This window comes from Passer montanus, unplaced genomic scaffold (assembly GCF_014805655.1).
Source record: "Passer montanus isolate IOZ18808 unplaced genomic scaffold, ASM1480565v1 scaffold39, whole genome shotgun sequence".
Lineage (NCBI taxonomy): Eukaryota > Metazoa > Chordata > Aves > Passeriformes > Passeridae > Passer > Passer montanus.
In genome coordinates this window covers 5,486,320-5,502,529 of record NW_024368707.1, presented here as the reverse complement: position 1 = coordinate 5,502,529, position 16,210 = coordinate 5,486,320, and positions in this window count along the sequence as shown.

Here is a 16,210-nt window from a genome sequence, read left to right as displayed (position 1 = left end):
AGTGTGCTGAATCCCACAAAAGCAGCATTCACTCAGCATACAATGATGCCTGCAGTTCATCCGGTAATGACAGTGGGGTGAGAGGGTCCAGAAGTCCTTGGGATGTCGAGTGGTCTGTGTGATTACTGTTTTGGGAGGGTAGGGGCACACGGTGAGGAGCTGGGAGCCACCTATCAGTGGAGACAGATTTGTACCAGTAATTTGTACCATTAATTGTTCTCATCTACAGTTTCTGGCCTTAGAAACATTGTCACCAGCAGGAAGGGCATTCACACCATAAGGGCTGTGCTCACTGAAAGACCCAATGGAATTCAAATGCAGTGTCAAGCTCGTCCTCTTCTGTCCACTGCCTCCTCCAGCTGCTCCTTATTTGAATCAAATGACAACAACATATGTCACGCTCTGAGCCTTTCCAATTTGTAGATGGGACGTAAAATGGGGAGGTGAATTTTAAGAGACATTTTGCAAGAGATTCTGTGATGCCATTTCCTCCTGTTTTTATACAGCTGTGTGCAAGATTTTGGACATTTGATATGGTATGAAGTGTCAGAGATAGACTAGTGACTACTGCAGTTTAGGGACATGGTTTAGTGGGACTTGGCAGTGGGAGGTTTACGGCTGGACTCCATGATCTTAAACAACTTTTCCAACCTGAATGATTATATAAATTTTAACATTCACTAATTTAAAGAAGAAATTTGCAGTTTCAGATTAAATAATGGAAAATGTGACCCAGCTGGAACCAAAGACTGGGAATATGCACTTGGCACTCCAGATTATAAACTGTGGGATTTCCTTTGCTGCAACTGTATTCACTGATTCTCATCCTTTCAGCTTGGACCCCTGTGAAGAGTCTGACTCCCATAACTGTCCCATCAGTCAGACAGCAAGTAAGCCCCCAACAACTATCTGTACTCCAGTATGAGCAAACCCAGGGTTCTCAATATTTTGAGAATATGCATTCTCAAAATATGCATATTTTCAAAATATTGAGAACCCTGGGTTTGCTCATATTTGGGGTTATGCATTAAGTGCTTCAGATTCCTTATTTTCTTGGTGTACTCCACTTAGTATATGAATATCATTCATACCTTGGGAAGAAAAGAACAGGAAAGAATGTTCCAGATGCAGCCTCATCAGTGTTGAACAGAGGGAAATTATCCCTTTTCTTGACTTGCTCTCTTGTTTCTGCAGTCCAGCATGCCCTTGGCCTACATAGCAGCTGAGTGCACTTCTGATTTCAATCAGTAGTCTTGTGGGACACTAATGCCTTTCTGCAGAGGTGTTTCAGGCAGTCAGCAGCCAGTCTGCACTGGCAGGCACTGCAAAACTTTGTGCTTGTTACTGTTGAACTTGGTAAGATGTCTGCCAGCCCTTTTCTCCAGTTTATTTAGGTCCTTCAGAATGGCAGTGCTGCCCTTCAGAACACCCACCACTAATCCAAGTTTGTATCATTTGTGAGCTCTTCAAGGTGTTCTGTGCCTCCTTTTTCTCTTGTAGATGAGCATGTTAAATGGTATTAATCCCTTGAGGAATGTTACTTCCAAGTGGCTTCCCATGTACCCATTAGACTTTGGAATGTTGCCCTCTACACTTTGAGTTCACCTGTCCAGCCTGTTTTTTACTCACTTTGTAGTCCCCTCATCTAACCCAATCCACCTTGTTCTGGCTACAAGAATACTATGGGCCAGTGTTCTAGTAATCCAACACTTCATTTGAGGGAGAAATATGCATGCACCTAGACATCAGTAATCAAAGAGTTTTCCTGTATCACATTTGGCCACATCTTCACAGCTGGCAATAGATCAGCTGGACCAAAGTTCTCTGGAAAGTGGCAGGACACAGGGCCAGAACTTACATATGGCAATAAAACTGTCATGGAGTTGTGGCAAGTGGCCAGAACCACAAGCTGTGCTATGCCAGTCACAGATGGGAAATGGAAATTTGTGACATTTTGTACTGAAACCCAAAATCTGAACAGATTTTCATGAGACTGTATTACATAAAGTTATCTTTTCCTGACTTATGTACCCTACCACATTTCATAGTCTTGCTACAACACTGCAAGTATTGCAAAAAAGAGGAAAGTCATGAAAGGGTGGGAGGAGAGCTTTTTTTATTTCTTTTTTTTTATATTAAGGAATGTTCCAGGCTGCCAAGTTTTAGGAGTGTGAGCTCCTCTGTAAAATCGAAGAAATCAGGATCCAGTTTTCAGCCAAGGTCTGCTGGTTATTTCTACCAGTTGACCACAGGAAGCAGTTAGCTGTAGCCCAGGAAAACTGGTATTTGTGCTGATAAATTCAAGTTTCCTGAGGGGTCCGATAAGGTCAGCCAAGGATCTGGTGGAAAAAAAAAACGAAGGGATTGGGTCCTCTCTCTCATTTAAAGTTATTGCTTCAGCTCCTTGAATTTCTGCCCCTTTCTGGAATGGTTGAAAAAACAAATCTGCACTGTTAAAACTATTCTTTTCCCAAGCCTCTTTCAGAACACAAGGATGCTATTTCTGTAAGAATTTAAAAGGAAATACATGTCTGAGACGGAAAGCAAGAATGGAAAATTTCAGTACAAATAAACGGTGAATGTTTGGCAGCCAGGGCAAAGTTTTGTAATACACTGTAAGAGAGAGGTTGTCTTGTTGGCTCTACCAGTGGTCAGATTTCTAAGGAAAGAAAAGAATGTGCCTGTTGGAATGTTTTTTTTCTTTTGCAGAAAATGCTACAAAAGGCTGCTATGGTGGAGAAATAGCAGGTATTTTTTCAGATGGAGTCCAGTATGTTCCCCTAAAAATGCCTCTTCTCTCTTTCTCTTCCTTTACCTTGTCCCAGCCTTAGCCAAAATTTTAGCCACAAGTTTTTTCCCCCTCCTGCTGTACTCAGCCTTCCCAGCTCCAGCCTATTTCCTTTTGCCTTCATTTTACTGAGATCAGCCATGCCAGCAGCATGGAAAGGGAAACAAAGGACTTTATCTTGTGTTTTCTTCACTCTGTGAAATGATGGAACAATTTGGTGCAATCTTATCTGTCCATCAGGAAGGTCAAGTTGAAGTTAGTTTCCATTATTAGGAATGCAGGACTGCAGCCACCAGGTTTCATGGTCTTTCTCATCTCCTGTCAGGAAAAGACCTAACGTTGTACATTTCTCCACAGAGCATCTACTGCTTTTCCCAAGGATACAAATCTGGCTGTCTTAAAGAGGGCTTTGCTTTAGTGTGTTTCCACACAAAAACACTAAAATGAGGCATTTCCACTACAGAGCAGTACTTCTGTTTGAAAGACAATCAACCATGAGAAGGCAAAATGGAACTGTGTCTGAGGAGGGCACGATGTCCATATCTCCATGTCATCACATGGAAAGTTGAAAGCCACTGCCATGGCCCCCACACTTCCCAAATGCTGGATGGGTGTGTGGGTACCTGCTTTGATCATTCTAGGTTTGGGTGAGGGCAGCAGCACAAGTTTGTTCTCAGGATGGACAAGTTTGCCCATTGTTTCCCAGCTGGAGGCAGGAAGTCCATTATTTCTGTGCTGTTCTGATGTCTTTGCCAGTTGCCCAAGCAACTTGGGAAAGGAAAGACATTTACCTGCAATGCAGAGTGGGGAGGACCAGATGGGAAGAAAATGGATTATACTGGGCAAGCCTCCAGGACCTGAAACAGTGATTGTGGTAGCAAAGAGTGACCACGAACATGTAGTACAGGAACTGTGAGATCTGGAGCACAGAGGAAGATGAGACTGAGTGGGGAGACATAGCCAGAAAGAGCTGAGGTGGAGGGGCTGTGGACAGTCTGAGGAAGGAGACTGGGAAGGGTGGGTGACTGGACAAAAAGCCGGAGGAGCCTAGGATCAGGACATGGATGTTAGAGGGAGATGAGACTGAGTGGGGAGACATAGCCAGAAAGAGCTGAGGTGGAGGGGCTGTGGACAGTCTGAGGAAGGAGACTGGGAAGGGTGGGTGACTGGACGAAAAGCTGGAGGAAGGAGCCTAGGATCAGGACATGGATGTCTGGGGGAATGGTGGTGAGAAGTAGAAGGAGGCTGAGCCTCAAAGCTGAAGGCAAATAGATACTTTATGGGGCAAGTAAAGAATGCAACAGGGAGCAATTATGAGGTAGGGGAGGCAGTGACTGGAGAGCAAAGACTGGAATGAGAAAACAGCTCTGAGTACAGAAAGAACTGGGACAAGGTAGGAATGAAGGAATCAGACTGGGAAGACACCCATCTGCTGCCCACCAACCTCAGCAGGATGTGCTGTCTGCATACAGGCAGCATCCTGTCCTCCAGCTGATCCATTTACAGAGGCTCCCTCTTACAATGCCTTGTACCCCACTATTGTTTTGGGCAGTGGTCCATCTGATATCATACCATGGGGTTTGGTGTTGTTGCTGTTGATTTTTTTTTTTAATTTTTTTTTTTAATTTATTGTTTGGAAGATGGGACAGATGAGAGTCTTGCCAAATTGAAATGCTTTGAACCTGCAGGACATGGAAAGTTATTTCATGTTTTCCCTTGTATTGCAGTGAAATGGTTTTTTGGGTGTTTTTTGTTTTGTTTTGTTTTGTTTTTTAATTTATTGTTTGGAGGATGGGACAGATGAGTCTTGCGAAATTGAAATGCTTTGAACCTGCAGGATGTGGAAAGTTATTTCATATTGGCCCTTGTATTGCAGTGAAACCCCAATGACCTCCTTACACCAGCTGCTCTTCAGGAGCTCCATGCATGGCCTCTGCCAGCCTGTGTGCTATCAGCTCCTCTGGGGCATCACTGCTTCCCACTTCCCTTTCTCTTCCCTACCCTTTTTCTGGGCTCTGTCTTGTCTGGATGGCACACTGTCCTTTTCCTTGCACAGGTACATCAGAGACATCTGTGTGTGCTTACTGTGTGGTGGAACCACGGCTGTTCCCAAGCCCCGTACCTGAAGTGATTGCAGTGTGCCCTCTGCTGTCTTGCTATCTGCAAGTAGTCCGGAGTTTCTGAGAATTACAGAAGCTCAGTCTCTGCCCAGAAGCAAAATCAGCTGTGACCCCCCCTGCCCTTGTACTGCCTCAGCTGAGGGAGCTGCAGCACTTCTTGGCAGACAAGAAAAAGTCAGCATTGCTTTGGGGGAAATGTCTGATCTTTGCTCTGACCAAACAATGTAACTAAGTTGGTTTTAACTTTTGTTTACCATTGCAGTATAATGTATGCAAGAAAAGAATGAACGAGGCATGATCCCCAACGTGGTGAGAGAATCAGCTAGGTGAAGCAGTGTGCCATTATTCTCAGCTAAATTGGCCAGGTTTTCCTGCTGTAGCTGTGCTCAAAAAACCAAAAGCCTTTTACCAGTCTTCTTACTGATCAGAGCAGGAGAACAGAAGCAGAAGATGGCTGCGTGCAGTTGAATGCCTCTTTACCTAGTACTAATGAAGAAAATGCAAGTGGAAGAGTTTGTAGAAAAGGATTAATGTAGTTATGCATTTTCAGTCAGTATTTTATATTATTTTTAGGTTTGTAGCGAGTTTACACGATTCATGCGTATTAGTACTTATTATTATTACATAATAATATTTGTATTAATAAAAATTATAGAATTACCATAATCCCTAGTTTGTAGCCATAGCCTAAATGCAAACTAATTCCTGATGTCAAGTAGAGTGTAATGACAGAGGGACTTCATCAGTGACTCAGGTTGTCTATGGCCAAGATCTGTCCAGGTACAGGAGATTTCTCAGAGCAGTCACAAGCTCCATTTCAGACCACTGATCTCTTACATATGGAGACCCCTACAGGCATTGAGGAACCCCATGTGTGGGGTCTTGAGAAGGGGTCAGGGTAAGTTTAGGGAGGATAAACTTTTACAGGTTCCCAGTACAGTGGTGTGTCACTGTAACAAGTGCCCAGGGAGGAGGTAGAGTCTCCATCTGCAGAGATCTCCAAGATTTGTTGAGACAGAGGCACAGCCAACCAAATTAGTGCTGTCCATAGCCCTGCTTCAGGTAGGAGGCTGAACCACACAGCCCCCAAGATCCCCTCCAGGCCGGCATTTCCATGATTCTGCAGGACTGCTCAAACCCACATATGGTCCCAGCCTGGCACAGGTGCTCAGCTCATATCCCCTTCGCTTTGATAGCCAGTTCAACTCTGCAAACAGCTGCCAAGGAAACAGTTTCTCTCCATCTTTCACCATCTAACCAGTTGCTCGGAACTTATATGGTGTTGGTGAGACATGCTTCTAGACTTAGTATAGCAAAAAGGGAGACACCAGGAATTATGCAACACTTTGGTTGAAATCTTGGGGCTTGTAAGTGAGAAAAAGTCAAACTCATCAAGCCAATTGAAACGAGGTCTGGTCCAGAAGGTAGGGGTCATGAACTCTGATCAGGGAAGCCAGGCCTGCCTAATGTGTTTTATTTCCCAGAACATCCTGGCAAAAAGCAGAATACAGCCATTGGGAATACAATACCACCACTCAGACCTCCCCCGTCCTAGAGCAATCCCTGCTCATGAAGCAGCAGAATTCTTTCACATTAGGATACTGACAGAGGAGTCCTGGAAAATCTTTCTGCAGCAATGTAAACTGTGGTTGTGAATACCTGTTTGACATTTCTGCTGTAGCTTTATTTCACTGCTTAGAGCTGAGTTAGAGGGAAGGGAACATGTAGGGAACCTAATTTCATTTCTGGATGGTTCTCACCAAGTGCCATCTTAACTTTTCTGCAAACATGAAATAAGGAATTGGAGATTTTCATTCTCAAGGCAGGTGACATCATGATGTTGGAGGAACTTAGCAGAAGTCTCCAAAGGCCAGAATGGCAAAGTTATGTGAGGATGCAGAAGGGCACTTTGTGGGTTCTTCAGATGGGGCCTTCCAGCTTGGCAACCTGCTCTGCAGCTGAGCTCAATGGAAAAAGGAATCTGCAGAGCAGAGGCTGATGCCATTCCTGTAGCTGGTTTCTGTTTGCAGGAAGGAAGCTGCTTGGCTCTGTGCAGTAAGTAGGTGGTCCAGCTCCATACATGTGGGACCCCCAGCACAGGATGATGTTTTGGAGAGGTGAGGGGAAGAAGAATCCAAACAGAAAACCTCCCTGAAGTTTCCCCTCCCTTCCTCCAACCCCGTTTGGTAGTTTTCTATAGCAGGGGCAATTTGACTCCCAGACAGAGGCAGCTCACAAAATATGAGTAAGTCTCATGGGGGGGGGGCAACACAAAGGCCCTTTGTACTGTATGCTGTGGAGTTAATCATCAGTCACTGCTGTCTGCCACCAGTCTCTATAGTCAGTTCCACACAATGTGATTATACCTCATCAAAGTTAATTTGCCAAGCTGTTTAAATGCCTGTACAGCACAGTGATCCTCCTCCCACCACTAGCATCTTTTTCAGCTACTCCCCTGTTGAGGATGCTTCAATCTGGGTGGTCCCAGCAACACCCTAAAGCATTTTTCAGTCTTGTCAGCAGCCTGGAATAGGGTCCTTTCTTCTGAGCTTTTGGCTTCGTTTCCCAGCCCCAGTTACAGGAGTCCTGTGGAAAATGATTTGAAGGACAAGAGGCAGCTCTGATAATGGAAAACGTCTGTGAGGGATTGGAACATTGGCTTGTAATCCTTGGACAAAACTGCCTCATTCAGAAAAAGGGAAGGGGGGGGAGGGAAAGCATGCAGAACAAAGATCTTATTTCACTTCACGTGATGTTTTCTCTGGAATGCCTCACTGACAGACAGGCCCAAATTTTCCAGGGACCATGGCTTTTATTTAAGCTCAGACCATAAGGCCATAAATGGTTGTGAGAAGTATGTAAACTCATAGTTTATGTTAATTTGTCATTTCCAGGCTTCACGTTAACCCAGAGTCATGCCATTCCCAGGTCTGCATTTCCTTGGGAGTGGGATGATGGAAAAGGCCTCTAAAAGCCCTGCCCCAGAGCATCTGGACAGATGTTGTGTGCATCACGTACAGATTTGCATGGGCACAGAGTTACAAAGCACAGCTGCATCCAGACCTGCCTGTGTCACCTGGCCATTAAGTTTCTCCCACCAAACTGGGATAGGTACCCACAAGAGCATAAACTGCCAAGGTTTTTTTTTGCCAAAAAAGTTGTTTTGTTTGGAGCAGATGACCTCATTCCTTGCTAAAGGAAAAAAGAAGCAAGCTTGTAAAAGATACTGGAGATCTGGGTTCAGTGGACAGATTTTATTCAGCATTTTGGTCTCTGCAATGATATGTTAAACAGCTGTACCTCTTGCTGTGGGAAGTCATGGATATAGACATTTTAAAAGAGTCAGAAGTTCAGATCCAGTGAGCACACTTCTTTTCTAAAGGTAGGATTGTGCTACTGTTAAAGTCAATGAACTTGGGAGTGTTGGATATACAGATAGGATTTTGGAAGATGTCACACTTCCACCATGAATTTATCCCCTCCCTCAGCCTTTCAGAGCCAGGCAGGCCCCTCCAAATCTGTGCCATTCAGCTGGAACCTGTTCCCCTTTCCAAGCCCTCTGATGGTGCTTTCAGCCTCTCTTTTTTGCTTATGGCTTGTTTTGCTCATCTCCTCCACTCTGTTGTTCTGCCAGAATGGTGTCTCTCACCTCCTTCGCCTTGCTTTCCAACAGAGTTCAGTGATCACTGCAGCGCTGCACTGGCCCAGAGGAGTATGTCATTTGAGCTTGCCCATCCAGCTCTCCCACTCTCTCACCTCCTTCGCCTTGCTTTCCAACAGAGTTCAGTGATCATTGCAGTGCTGCACTGGCCCAGAGGAGTGTCACTTGAGCTTGCCCATGCAGCTCTCCCAGTTTCCATTCTCCTGGGACAACTCATTCAGTTTGTAATCACAACTTCTTATCCACTTTCCCTCCTAACACTAACATTTCCAATTCAAAATTTTTCTCTCATACAGGTTGAAAGCAGTGACCTTTTCCTTTGGATTGGCTTTGTTTACAGTTATTTATCCTCTTCTTACACGTTAAAGGTCTGGCATGATCCTGACCCACTGGGTCAGCTTGCCTGCATCAATTAAAGGCCAACATGTTCAAATATGGATGTCTAAGGTCAGACACTTTCTCTATACTTACAACCTAATGCAACAACCATATTTTCAGGTGCTCAGGAACTGCACTTGCCAGCCCCTGTAGTGGGGCTGAGGGTGCTTAGCATCTCCTAGGGAATGATAGTTCTGGCTAAAGACCGGAATTGTTCCTCTATATGAAGGAAAACTAAAACCCCTTGACCCCTTGGTTTCTACTGTCTAGCCCAGGGCTGGGAGGGGAATATATGATTTCATAACATTGCTAAGCAATGACAAGAGCTAATCTCTAGGGTGAGCTGTGTTTACTAACACATTGCACATTTTCTTGCTTAGCAGCATAATTTCTCATTTTGTAAGAGTCCCTTAACTCATGTTTATGTTTTAGGTCAGCTGTCCAAACTTACATGGCCAGCTCCCAAGCTTTCTCATATACACCATTGGAACAGGCATCCTGAATCAGTGTACAGAACATTGCAGCAGTCTGTACTTTAAAAAGGCTGTGTCGACCTTTCCTTCAGGACTCACAGACCCCTGGTGACTCACAGAGCTCCTGCTCCACACCCAGTCCCCACTGACCCAGGCTTGACTCACATAGCTCAAATGCATTTTAGGCAAATTCCTGAAAGACTTCTAGCAAGCATCCCAGGCTCTGCCATGGGCTGGGACAGATAGCTATGTGTGTGTGATCATGTTCTATGCTAGCAGGTTGCCCATCCTTAGAGGATGAGAATAGCAAAATTATTCAGAGTGGCTGGAAGAACCCGTGTCCTCTGGACCATGGAAGTGGCTGGCACAGTCTATGAGGTTTTTGTATATGTATAATGTAAGGGTAAGGAGAAGGTAGCTACAAGACTGCAGTTTGAGATGTACTCTGACAGTCCTGTAGCATTGCTGAGAGACAGGATCTGCTGCTGTGGCAATTGTTTGAATGGATTGGTGGCATCTTGGTGTGCACTCAGTTTCTACTGCCACACAGTAGTGGACAGCTTGTGCAGGTTAGGAGACAGCCTTAGACAGAGCTGCTCAGTGGAGGGCCACCTCAGCGGTCTCTGAGGTCCCATACCTCGTAGATGGATTGTGTGGTGCTGAGGCACACAAAAGCCTCCACACAAAATCTCCCCACACCTCAGTAGGCTCATTAGCTCTTTGTCCTTGCCCTTCCCAGGAAGGGGCTGGCTGCACACACCCCAGCACCTCCTGTGACTTTCATATTAATCCTTGAAATGCCCACTGACTCTTCTGGCACTTGACACTCTGACTTGGTAGCCAGGATCTGTAGGTCCCACAGCCAAGCCACAAGTGGTGAGCTTTGGCTGCTGAAGAGAGAGAGCTGCTTCTTTGCAGGTGCTAGCACACCTCCTGGAAGTTTTTCTGGATATTTCATTCAAATGTTAAGCTTGCCCCTACCTGACAGCAGTAATTGAGAGGTGAGACAAGTGAGCGCCATGTGGAACACTTGTGTTTTGTTGCAATATAATTGATAGATTATAATGGGCCTGTGCCTGAGCTCAAGACATCCTGGGTTGATTTCCTGCTACATTCATGAGCACAAACACCCTACTGTTTCAGCTAATGGAGGAAGTGCCCTTAATTGTGTGAATCAGGATTTGCTGGTGGCAGATAACCGCTCGCTCCACAGCAGTAATGTGTTGGGAATAGGGTGCCTGGGTTATTGTATGGAATATGGCAGGGCTGAGTGCATCTTTGTAGCTCGATGATGCAGAAAGAAAAGTAGCTGAAATTTCATTCAGCCACAGAAGAGTCCTGGGTTTCACTCTGTGGTCTGACAGAAATGACCTTAGCAACTCCTCAGTGAAAGTGTCTGCAAAACAAGGGAGATAATGGGAAAGGAAGTGGAAGGCAGGGATGTTTATTTCCTCACTTTCAAAGAATAGTATCATATGTAATAGTTTGTGCTGTGAAGTGCATGTGACATTGGCAGGTGTGGAGCCCAGCTGGAGCTCTGCCTTGCAGTGTTTCTTCTTGACAGTGCATAGCTGCATCCTGCTTTGTGATGTAGCATTACACATGAGGAAATCCATATTATGAATTGGACTGGCCCATTCAGCTGTCTATACAATGGACAACTCACCTTACCTTGATACCAGTCCCAAGACTTAATTTGCTAGGCTTCTGCAATTGCTTGTTGCATTATCAAACTGTCTCTGAGGAGCTTTTGGGGTCAGACTCAGATTCAACAAACTGAGGCAGTAGCACATAGGCTAGGACCCTACGAAATAACTGTGGGTACAGATATCTTGCTAGTGACTGCCTCATTTAGATGAAATAAAGGTTTTGCTCATCTAAGTCATGAGCCACATCTCCTCTGCACCAGGTTGATGTGCCAGGCAGTCTCTATGAGCCAATCTCTGTGACCAGTCATCATCTACACAATGGTGGAACCACACATCTGGCAGCTGGGATAGCTCTTACTCCCCATCGGGCTGGGGGGCAGCCTTGTAGATGATATTGAACTGCCTGGGAACACTGTTTCCTTCATGCCAGCTGTTGCTCCAGATGCATGAGACATGTTCTTTGTACATAAAGAATCACAGTAATTCTCACAAGCCCATATATCCAGATCACAGCTGGTGGACTTGGCAGTTCTGAGCTATTTGGCCATGGGCAAGCACCATCCTAGGGAGAACTTTAAGGGATTGTATCAAACTGCTTTTGGATAGGTAGGACTTCTTTTGTGAGAGTGCTTTGAGTTTAAAGGTTGTACCAAACTTAAAAGACCAAACAAGTTCATTGAATAATTCAGGTTGGAAGAGACCTCAGTCTACCCTCCTGCTCTGAACAGGGTCTCTTCTCCAGGCACAAGGCATGGTAAAGCCACAAGCCTTGTGCCCTCAGCCTCTTTACAAAGGGCACATGCAGGAGCAGAGTCAAAACCAAGAGTATTTAATTTATCTGTGCTGCATCCTGGCCTGACAGCAGTGGAGTGAATGGGCACAAGGAACATGCTGAGACAGAAGCACGCCACACTACTGAGGACAGATTGACTGTTTCCACATTACGCTTTGAGACTGATTTTTCTTTCTTAGACCATGACTTGGATCCAAATGTAGTTCAAGCCTATGAGGGGGTACTGTGAGCATCAAATTAGCCTTGGCCAGGCTGTGGCAAATGCAGAGTGGATATGGTTACACTGTCTGGACATGGGTGCAGCTCTCATTCCTGATGGGCATGGCTTACCTGGGTTATCACACCTGGGGCTGGCTGAATTCTGTGAGGAAATTCTGCCTTTGGGAGTTTGTCTGAAATTAGAAAAACTCACCTTGAATAAGGGATACCAAGGATAAAGTTTAAGGGCCAGGTTGTCAAAGTATTTAGGCATTTTACTGCTATTGTTAATGGAATATCCAAAAGCCTATCAAATGCATTTACCATTAGACAATGCATTTTATACAAACCACATAGCCTGCTAGTGCCAGACTTGTGTGCCCTTTGGTCAGCAATGTCCCCAGTACTACCTGCAAAATACAGACATCTACTAGGCGAGAAAAAGGGGGGAAGATATAGCACTTTATTATATGAGGTCTGAAATAGAGCTTTAAGAAATAATTATTAGTACAAATACTGCAGCTGGAGCAGGAGCAAGAAATGAGGAACCTACAATGAGGAAGAAAATTAAAGAGCAAGGGAATGAAGCAAAAAACAAAGCCAGAAGAATAGAAGAAAAAAAAATCTATTTAACAGTGCAGTCTGCAAAGTAACCAAACTCCAGAAAGGTATTTATGGACTCAAATCAGCACTGCCAGGTCAGGGAGACACCTGGAGAAGGCTGCTGTGGGCCTGAGTTCTCAAAGAAGATGGTGAGGTGATCCATGAGTTGCAGCTTTGGGGACCCTCACGCTGGCCTTGCGGTCATCCTAGAGTTCATTTGGGTCTGATGCCCTCATCTTTGAGGGTAAAACCTTGCTCCAGGCTTTCTCCTCATGTCTTGCAGTCTTGGTCTGTGTCTGCTGGGAAAACCCAGACATCCCTTGGCCCTTCCTCAGGTGCTGGCAGTCTGGTCCATGAGGAGTCACTGCTGACATAGCTCAGGACAACACAGATGTCTCCGATACTACACGAGCTGAGTCTTCTCAGCTACAACCTTAACAGGTTTGCTACTCAAAAATAATTCCCTGCTTCTTAATTCCACCAAATAATGTTGCTGCAAATTTCCTACTCTTCAATGGGACAGACTGTTGTCCCATCACACAGGCAACTATTGTCTTGTCACGAGGGCCACTTGCCAAACAACTTGGTTTCTTGCATTGTAACCTGAAACACAGTGCAGGCAGGGCAATCACTGACTTCATCACAGCAGTGTAAGCACAGCCCCATCCCTTAGGGCAGATGTTTCATATGGCAGGGGAAAGTGGGAAACATGAAGGATGTGGGTGGTGGATAGGAGTGAGGTAATGTGGAGAGGGTGATATAATGGTACAGCCACAAGGGTTGGGTGAGGGCTCAAGAAGTAATTTTGGCTTGTTTAGCCTCATTTCCCTGGGAAACAAGGCTTACAGTATCATTTTGGGTGTATATGTGTTCACATGCTGTAATAAGGGAGAGGCTGAGCCTTCAGAGCAACACTCATGAGGCACCAGGGATCCAGGGGAGTGATCTTGACAGTGCCCCAAGAATGGAGAAAGCCTCTGTTGAAGCCTGCATTTTATTAAACACAGAAGAATGTATCCACCCATGAGATGTACACTTGCATGTGTCCAGGCTTCCCTTGATCTGCTTCTCAGGCAACAACTTGTTACTGAATTTCAGTTGTGCAGCCACTTGGGAATAAGTATTTATCTCAAAATTTGCAATCCCATATGTGTAACAAAATGTTTGTTTTAGAAATACCAGTGACTGGAAAGTAAGCATCAGCAGAAATGAAATACTGGTATATGTAATAGAACAACATCTTCTCTGTAGAGCAATGATTCCCCATTTCTTTGGCCCACCAGAGCATTGCAGCCTTCAAAATTTCAGGCAAACATCGTTCACCCTTATAATGAAGCTTTTAGCTGAAAGCATTTTTATGATACTTTGGTTGTGTAGCCAGAAATGATGAATTACCTTATCCATTATGGCCACAGCTTGAAAACACAACTGTAAATGCATTTGCTTTCCCCTTATTCTAGTGCTTCTGATTCAAGCTGCGTGTTTTAGGTCCATCACGAAAGAGCAAAGATTCCCACCAGATTTATTTGTCACGCTCTCAGGTTGTACAGACTGTTCCTTTGCAGGTTTTAAATGGTGAAAGTTTGGAAAAAATGTGAAAAGTTTGTTGGATATCATGTATTTGGTTATAAAATGTGTGCTGTTGTACACAGCAATAAGGCTCTGGTGGCTGCACTGAGATTATTTTGTCTTGTGCTCACCCTTTCTGATGCTTGTATGAGAGATGCTTTTTGGTTTTTACTTCTACCCATTTCCACATGATAGAAACTAATGTGAAGAAATATATTTTCATGTACCTGAGTGTCAACACAGAATGGGAGATTTAATCCTTTACTTTGTGTTCCATATTTAGTCCTTTGAGTACACAGAAAAAAAACCCATGCTCATGGTGACCTACATAATCCAGCAGAGTGCCTAATCACACCTGCATGAGGAGGCTGCCTGTGGTATCAGGGAGGGAATGTGGGCACTGGGAGACCCCTGCTAGTGTTCTGTTCTGAAGGCTGATATGAGTCACTTTTACTCTCTGGAAATAGAGAGCCTCCTCACGTAACACAGCTTCCACAGAGCTGAGTATCAAGGGCACAGAAATTGATGAATCTTTTAAAATGTGTTTATCATTGACTATTTGTTCTTTTCTTATCGTGGCACTTACTTCAGGGTGACTCAAGGTGAGCTTCTGCAAACTAGAGGCCAGATGATTTCAGCCATAACTATGCCTGTGCTGTATCATGAGGCAATGAATGACTCCAAAACAAAGAGGTCTATCATGAAAGGTGAGTTTAAAAAACCAAAACAAAGCAATGAAAATCACATTGCTCAGCATCAGCAGTGAAATAATTAGACATCTCTTCAGGATGGATTTATAGACTAGTACCATTCACAGGCAGAAGCAGAACTTGCTAGGGAGGATGCTTTATAAATGCAAAATTAGTAACAGTAGTCCTAAAAACAAAACAGAGTAAGGAAGCAGAGCCTGAGGAAGCACAGAAAAATGGCACAGCTGCCATGAACAGACCAGATGTGGGCTGATCTAGGGCAATTCTTCCCAGAGTTTTCTCTTTGCAGCAGGATGCTGGAATACTCTTTGGTCTTTGTGAATGAGGGTACACATGCCAGGATCTCCCTTGATGCCTGCCTGCATTGAGGGCACAGAATAAAATGGAAAAAGAAGACAGCTTATGGGCATGCTTGGTCAGAGCGAGATGGTATTTCAAAGCCAGGGGTGTCATTTTGGTTACAACAAACCTCAAAACTCGAGAAAATGCTTTTGACAACTGGTGTCACAGAGTTGCTTGCTGTGAGAGAGATTTCTGTATGTGCCCAAGGCAATGGGCCTCTTTGCATTGTCACATCCTCTCTTTTAGCTACTGGAGGCTACTGAAATTCAGAGATAAAGAGCTAAAACAAGAGGATCACAAGTATTTATACACAAATGAGCACCACCAGGCATTTCAGGTGGGATTTTGAGCCCCTGTGCCTGGCATGAAGTCCTGGCTGACTGTTTTGCTCAGAGAACATTTGGCTCCTAACATATATGAGTCTAAACCCTTATTTTTAAACCTGCCCACATCCTGACACGAGTGCCACCTGTAGCTGTGGCCAGCACTTCAGTGGCCTCAGGGCTGGAGCGTGGGGTTCAGTGGGTTGAGTCAGTGAGTGAGTCCCGCTTGTGGAAAAGCCACCTCGTGCCTCAGTTTCCCCATTTTTGTGACAATGTGGGGGGCGGCTGCGACCCCTCGGCGGGATGCTCTTGACCCGGCTGGCGGGCATCCGGGCAGCCCCGGCACGGCTGTCGCCAGTCCTCGGGAACCCCACCGGGACAGGGCTCGGGGAGCCTCCCCGGACCCGAGTGCTGCCCGGCGGGGGTGTGAAACCGGGCCTTGTGGGGCGGCAGCCGAGTCCCCTGGACGCCCCTCAGCCTCCTGCTGCCTTCAAAGGCCGCCGAGGTCGCCGTGGGGCGCCGAGGGGCCGGCGGCGGGAGGGACGGGGGCACCGCCGAGGGGCGGCGGGAGCGGGCGGGGGCCGGGGAGGAGTCGGCCCCGGG